Below are 7,785 nucleotides of genomic sequence, written 5' to 3'. Positions count from 1 at the left end.
TTTTAAAGGCCCGGTGTCGGGGGGGTGGCAGGAGAGAGAAAGAGGCTTCCTCGGGCGGGGGCCGGCGGCCGCGCATCCGCCCCATCTGCACACAGAAATGGCTCCCGCCTCCTCCTCCTCCTCCCTGACAGGCGACACACACCCCGAGCTCTCCCCCTGCGCTCCCGGAGCGGGGGCAGCGCTGGGAGCTCAGGGAGAGGCCCTGAGGCGAGGGGGGCAGATGGAGGCGCCTCTGAGGGCTCCCGGCCCCTCGGCCGCGGGCTCACAGCCAGTGCAGGCCGGCGGGCCCCTGCCTGAGTCCCGCAAACTTGTCCCGAGGCGCTGAGGGTGGGCCATTCCTGAGGGGCATGCAGGAGTGTTTGTAGGAGACACGTTAGGTGGTCCTCGGGGTGCTGCCGAAAGCACGGTGCTGCGATGTGCTGCAGATCGCAGTACAGGAAAAAAACCTGGCAAGAATGATTTAAAGGTTAGTGCAGTCCAAAATAAAGCACTGAGAGAACTGTTACTGTGCAAACCGATTGCATGATCATGCCCAGCGCTTTCTACCGTGGTAGAAAAAATATCGATAATTTTAATGCTCTTTTCAGGTTTCACAATAATCTAATTATTCATCAGTATTTCTTATGGAGGCAAGTAATACCAATTATAAGCAATAATTTTCTGCCACCTTTGTATGGTTTTTGTATCACTTTGCAGTCTGTTTCCATAGTGATTATATATGAAGAAATGGAGGCAGTGCTTGAAAAACACAACCCTTTACTTGTCTAGAATATTGTCTGGAACCATCTAGAATATCCATAAAGAGAAACTCTCAAAGACTATTAACCTTGAATCTTCCTATGGTAGCATTTGCTGGGGCAATATTATCTGTAGAAATCCTACAACCTACCCCTATCCCAGCAAAATTATATAAATGCAGCTCCACTGTCAGCCTATCCTAATGCTCTCAAGTTCTTTCTGTCCACCCCTGCTGGGTAGAAAATATTGAGGATATTTCTTGTGTTTTGCAGTTCAGCTAGACACACAACAATAGCCAGAGGCCTTTTAAATGAATGATGCCAGTTTGCATGGACTATTAACCTCTGGTTGAAAAAGAAACGGGATGGACTGAAGAAAGAATGTGAACACAGTTTTGGGCTGGCACAGTTAGATTTCCTACTGCATTAAAAGTGATTTGAGTCTAAATGGAGAAATAGCACTACTGCATATTTGTTAAGGATCTTGAATATTTATTAGTAAAGCTGTTGAATTTGATATGATGAATATTTTTATTCAAGCACTGCATTTAAGTCTTAGTAGATTTGCAAATCTGAGAGGAAAAGATTTCCAGACATGTGGGAATTTCAGGAGGGTAAGCCATCATTCTTCACAGACCTGAAATGACATCTCAGAAGCAAGTATCTGCTTTATCTTTTCCAATAAAAAAATTAGTGTCATTTCAGACTGCCTGGGTATTCAGATCACTTTGAGTGTTCAGATTTGACAACAGTTTTCTAGTAAAGTCTTGTTAAGGCTTTCCTGACTTTTTTTTAAGGTGAAATTGTTCTCATTGCTCTAGCTTGCTGCAAATGGTAAAACTTCATTCTACTGAAAAATAATCAAAAAACCTTGAAAATTTTAAGCTATTATTATCTTCAATCAAGAGGGACAATTTTTAAAGTTGCTATGGTAATTTACTGGCTAAAATATTGGGTGGTCTCTTGATTAAATGCCAGGATTTCTTGGCATTAGGCAACTACAGAGCCAAACAGGTCCCCCTGAGCTCCTGGTCACTGACCTTTTTCAAGGAGCTTGAAATATTGCTGTCTCTGAAGATTTTGTTCATTTCTGATTCACCTAATTCTTAAATGTAAAGAAAAGCCTGTGAGCAGACTGGTTTCTGCTGTCACATGGTCATGGCAGAGTTTGGCAGAATTTGATAAAATTTGACCACGTTATTTGCTCTGGTTCATGGTTGTTTTAATGCAGTGACACTCCTCAGCCCACTGGCCCCTTAGCAGATGCTCTGTTTGCCTCAAGTGGTGTATGACTGGAACAATGAAATTATGATTTAAGAAACAAATAATCAGTTCCCATTTAAAAAGCATTTATTATATGGATGTTGCACATCTATACTGTATATTAAAGGTATATGAGAAAAAGAGCCCAGTGTTTCTTCTAGTGGAAATCATCATCTTCTTTCACCAAATGAAAAGATGAAAAAAAATTTTGTTTCACAAACTTCAAGCAAGCAGTTGGAAATGCAGGATCAGTCTTCTCTTTTTATGAAACAAGATATCTGGTCTTCCTGTATTAGCAGTGACCCCTAACTGCACTAGAGGAAAAAATCCTACACTTATACCCTTTAAAACCTCTGTACAACATTTGAGAAATATCTCTTTGGTCACAGTAGTGCAAACAGCCTTTTCATGTGTGTTCATATCTACTTTGTGTATTTTTGGGCCAGTGTTAGCCATGAAAGAAAGGAAGCATCAAACTGAGAGATACCAAAAGGTCAGATTTTGTCATTGACAAAGTCTTATAATGATACTGGGATTTCTTGTGATTCCCTGGCTTTAAATCTGATTAAGCTTTTAGAGCAGCCTCATCTGAAAACTTGCTCCCCAAGGACCAGGTTCATGTTATCTTCAGGCAGAAGGGATACCAAGAAGACACTAAATAATATGTCTGTGCTGCTAAAGATAGGATCTGCAGCCACATATATATGTGCACCTAATATACTTCTGTAGATGTTTCCCAAAAAGACAATCCCAGTGAATCATGAGCTCTTTAGTGAGAGTGAACATAATAATATGTTTATTAAGAGGGGTAACAGATGGACTAGCTGGTTTAGCAGCTGGGTTTCCAGTGATTATTCATGCAGACTGAAGTAAGGAGTGACGTATTTAAAGAAAGGAGTAGGAGCTGACACCTCCTGAAACTGAGCTCCAGTTGAGCAATCCCAGCTCACCAATGTTCTGGCAAAGGCAATGGTACAGTGTGCATTAGGAAATCTCAGAAATCTCCTTTTAATAATCCCATGGCTTGATTTGAACTTGCCATGAAACAGCCAGGTACTTCATAGGAAACTTGCAAGATCCCAGAATTTTTTCCTATTTCTTTAAGTCTGATGCCAGGCTTCAGACTGTGTATTATTTGATTGCCATGACTGGCAGGGCAAGGAAGGTGATGGTAAACAGACAGAGTTTGTTCACAGTAGGCCATGTTAAGGATCAAAATGGTTTGTTAGGGTGTTGTTAGCAAGAAGTGATTATTTTCAGTTCAGCAGTCCCAAAGGATCCTGCCTAAACAAAAGCATGCTTCCTCAGATGTAGGAGTGGATAGGTTCTGGAAAACCTCCAGAGGAGAAAGAAAGTCCAAATTCCTGGAATCCCATGCTTGTTATTTAAATGCAGTCAGGGTGTCATTAATGCTAACAAGCATTTTTGGTCATTCCATTGAAATGACAATCTTAAAAAGCTGAGCAACAAGAATGTGTAAGATACAGTGTTTTTAATTGATTGAGAATGCTGGCTTTGTATTCTGTACTACCTCAGTGTAATCTGAAATGCACATTATGATGACTTTAGTACATTGGGATGTTGGGCCTGCTTTGTCATCCTTTTTTAAAGTTATTTTACAACTTCGTTATGTTTTGACTAGATATTTCTAGTCTTTGTAACTGTAGTCAAATTTGTGTTGTGAAATCTCAGTGATGTCCCTGTTGAGTGAATTGAAAGTACATCCAGAATTTACTCTCTCTGTCCAAGTTCTGTCTCACTGAATAGTTGTGCACTAGGCCAATAAGGAACATATTCAAAGATGCTTGAATTATTTAGATGCCAAGCACTATGGAAAGGTGGTGGGATTTAAACTGCTTTGGTTGATTTAATTGCCCCACATGCTCAGTCTATTCAAGATATTCAGGCTTGTGCAGAGGATGTGGGGTGGACAGGGCCTTTTGCTGGCCAGCTGACTCACTTGTCTGAAATGTTTGTGGGGTGGTTTATGGCTTGTGCTTCCTAATTGCTTGGAGCATACGTCTCCAAGGAGTGTTCCTGCTTCAGTTGTGCAGAATTTTGTTTCTTAGCTTAAGTTGTCTCATTCCCAGTTAGATTTTTTTTATTGGAATAATTTGTTAAACTATTTAAGACTAATTTACTTGGTTTTTTTTTGTTTGTTTGTTTGGTTGGGTTTTTTTTTAAGAAACAGCAAAGTTGTGTGAATTTAATCTTTCAGGTTATTCATCCATTAATTCATCTCCTCTTAGAGTTTGGAGTTTAAATTCAGACTCATAATGACCCTCCCACATTCAGAGATTTGGAGTTATTTGTTACTTATTTCTTACTCTGGAATGATGAAGTTCTTGCTGAATTTTTAAGAAAGATGGTGTTTCTTCTATACAGTGGGACAGCTCTTGTAAACTGCTGCTGAAAAGGAAGCAGCAGAATGGTCTGGGCCCTCAGAGGAACCTTGGTTTCTCAGCCCTCTCCCAGGGGGTCAAAAAATCTAAAGAACTAAGGGAAGTTGATTGCTGCTTATTTTTATAGTGGGTATAGTTTCATCCAAAACTTTAAATTTGTGAAAAATTTCCCTTTTACTTTGGTTAGCATTTGGTTGGTCTTCTAATAAAAAACTAGGGTTAATTCTAGAAAGTCAGTATTCAATTTCTTAGTGGAAATATGTAAATTACTGTTAATTCTTTAAATGAGTGTAACATAAGAAAACTGTCATATGGACTCACTTATGGTAGTCTTGTAATTTTAGTAACAATTCTGGTAATAAGAGAAATGTTGGCACAATAAAATCTTAACCTAAATACTTGAAACAGAGAAATATGCTTTTTTTTTCTATGATTTTTGTAGTCATCCAGGCCTCTGCATGCTATAAAATTCAATAATTACAGTTTTATGTCTTGAATGTTCTTCTTGATTGAGCACTTAGATTCTTTGTTTCCAAGTTTTCAAGGTTTATAGTCAAGCCCAGGACATGAAATCAGCTTCGTTCTGTTCCTCTGTTGTGTTAAGGACTCCTAGTGTGATCACAGACTGGAATTTTAGGACTAAAATTGAGCAGATGCTTGTCGTTGAATGAGAATTCTTTTTGCACTTCAGTTTTCTTCTCTGTAATGTGGGGCTGATATTATTTGTCTCAGAGGTTATGCTTGGGCAAATCCTTGAAGAATGTGGGGATGAGTAATGGAAGGAGGCCTAGAAATCTTTGGTAGAAGTTTCAGGCTACTTTCAGGGTAGAGTTTGTTCTTTATATTACAAAAGTAAATAAAGCTGAGAGATGAACCAGGTGGTAGATGATAGCACCCTGACACAGTTGTGGTTACATTTATTTTTTTAAGCCATGAAATACTGCATGTCATATATTTCTGTGAGACAATTGGCAAAAAATACTTTTTTCCAGTTCCAAGAGAAAGGTATATATAAGCCTGTGCATTATTTTGAAGAAAGCTGTTTTCCTTCTGCTATTGGTTAACCATCTATGCACATTGTTTGTTCTCTTATTATACAAATTTGCAATCCACTGATATTGCTTGAGTTTTTTAATTGCTGGTTTCAGTTGGTTAAGTTTTGGAACAGCCACTACAGGCACACCTATATCTGTATTTAACTTGAGTACTTTTCCTTATTGGTAAAAACGCTGAGTGTTATGTGCTTAGTAGGAGGAAGTAATGCATGGGAACCAAACCCAAGATGAAAACACCAAAAAGGTCAAACAGTTCTTTGACTTTTACAGGGGTAAATTAAGGGATCCATTAGTGGTAAAAAAAAAGTACTAATCTCTAATGTATGCTGTAGATATGTGTACCTTGATAGATGCCCCATGTCCTGACTGGTGACAGCAATGAGCCATGTGACTCTTCTGTCCCCATCCCAGTCACACTTTTGGACGTCAGAACAAACACACTGTGCTTTCCAGAGTGTGTGTGCAGCACTGTGAGGTGTGAGGGCCTATCTCAAATTAGTGACAACAAAATGTCTGGTGTTATCAGCTGATACAGCACTGCACAGAGAGCTTTGCTTTGAGTGTATTACAGGCTATAATACACTCTGTTTTATTGTCAGAATGTTTCGAATGTGTACATCTCTAAGCAGTAAGACATCACAGAAATAATTTCATTTTCCCCTAACAGAAGTGCTTTCTGTTCATATCCAGTGTTGGATATTAACCGAATTCTCTTGTTTCTTTTCTATCAGAGTATTTTAACCTTTACAATAGTATTTTGCAGTTTATAGAGCTTCTTGTAACTTGTAAAAGTTAACAATAAAAGTAAATACTTTGTCATTAATAAAATGAACTCTGTAATCAGAAGTATTGGCCTCAAGGTAAATCTTAATTTCTATAAACTGAAAGTTTCCTACTGTGCTTTACTTTTCATAAGAAAATTGAGACTGTTCATGTCTTCAGGTTTGAAGAAATAGTTCAGATTCCCCAAGTTTTGTTTCTGTCACTGATACTGGCATAATGTGAAACTATAGATGAGTTGTTTCAGCTTTGTGCCCTTCTTTCATCTCTTGTAAAATGGAAATGATTATCTCTCTTTGAAGAATCTCTTTTTGTAAATTGTAAATTTGTAAAGCTGGGACTGATTGCTTTGTGAGCTGTGCTTTAGCCTGCAAAGCAGCCAGCTCAGGGTGGGGAAAAGTTTAAAAAAAAATTTAAAAATTAATCAAGATCAATATTCTGATTTGTTTAATAATTTTATTTGTTTAGTTTCTTAATCCTTCTGAGATTTTTTTTTTGATGAATATATAACTATTCAAAGGCCTTTCTCTTTAACAGTGTTAGAGATGCCACTCTTGTGGCTGAGTCTCAGTTGTGTGCCCATGAAACTGAAGTGCCAAGTGAGCTGCTAAATGTAACTGCTCTGGGGGCTTCTGTTTAGTGCTAGGAAGCCTCTGTAGGCCAGTCTTTAGCCCCAGTTTTTTCCCAGGACTCTAATCTATACTATTTTGTATGCCAACTGAATATTGCCAGATGAAACAAAAATGAACATATGAGGTGCTGGATTAGTAAGGAATTTGATGTCTTCCTCTCAGGTTGTGCCCAGGAACTCCTGCCTCTGTTTTCCATGTTTTCCAGCAATTGTGGACATGGACTGATGGAAGCACAGACAGGATGCAGGCGATCCCTTTCCTTCAGCCAGGAGTAACTGTGGTGTTGCTCAGGCTAGTCGAGGACATGCACTTTAACACATCATGTCACAGCAATTGGCAGTGGCCAGAAACCTTTGTTCTTTACACAGCAGGAGAGAGAAATGCAAGTTCATGTTGGATTGAAGGAATATATCGATTGATTTATTTTGTGCATGTGATAAAAGTGATTAGATTATAAAATACTGGCAGTTTTTGCAGTATATGGAGAGAATGTATGTGCCTCTATTCAAAGTATTTTCATCTTGTGCTTTGATTTAAGAGCATCTGCTAATAATTGTTTCTGAGTCTTAAGTAGTTGGGTTTTTTGCTGTCATATTCAGCATTTATTTGTAGCTCATTGTTCTCATTAATTTAGAAGTAACAAAGTAAGAAATCAGGAAAATCCTGATTTTGAAGCAGGCAGATGCTATAATACTCAGTAACTACCCAATTACTGGTAGTTTTTCTTTTGTTGCTTTCTTGTTCTCTATGGTTTGTGATATAAATACATTTCTAAATGTATTCTGGTATATACTTTTCCATGGGTTACAAGACTACAAGATTTTGTATGCTATTATTCCCTTTATTTCAGCAGGATTTTAACAAACAAAGCACTGATTTAATTTATGTACTAATAACAAAAAAAGACTCCATCAAA

At 38.4% G+C, this 7,785-nt stretch overlaps 1 protein-coding gene across 1 annotated transcript in view; it reads left to right on the top strand.

The window, feature by feature from the left end:
• Positions 1–174: 174 nt before the first annotated feature.
• SENP5 (SUMO specific peptidase 5) overlaps positions 175–7,785 on the top strand; it is a 163,242-nt gene continuing 155,631 nt past the window's right edge. Inside the window, exon 1 of the mRNA XM_085587259.1 lies at positions 175–466. The gene's annotated coding sequence lies outside the window, so the exon portion shown is untranslated. The remainder of the gene's footprint in view (positions 467–7,785) is intronic.

This window comes from Lonchura striata, chromosome 9, assembly GCF_050655825.1.
Source record: "Lonchura striata isolate lonStrDom1 chromosome 9, ASM5065582v1, whole genome shotgun sequence".
NCBI lineage: Eukaryota > Metazoa > Chordata > Aves > Passeriformes > Estrildidae > Lonchura > Lonchura striata.
This window is presented reverse-complemented; position numbering and strand designations above follow the sequence as displayed.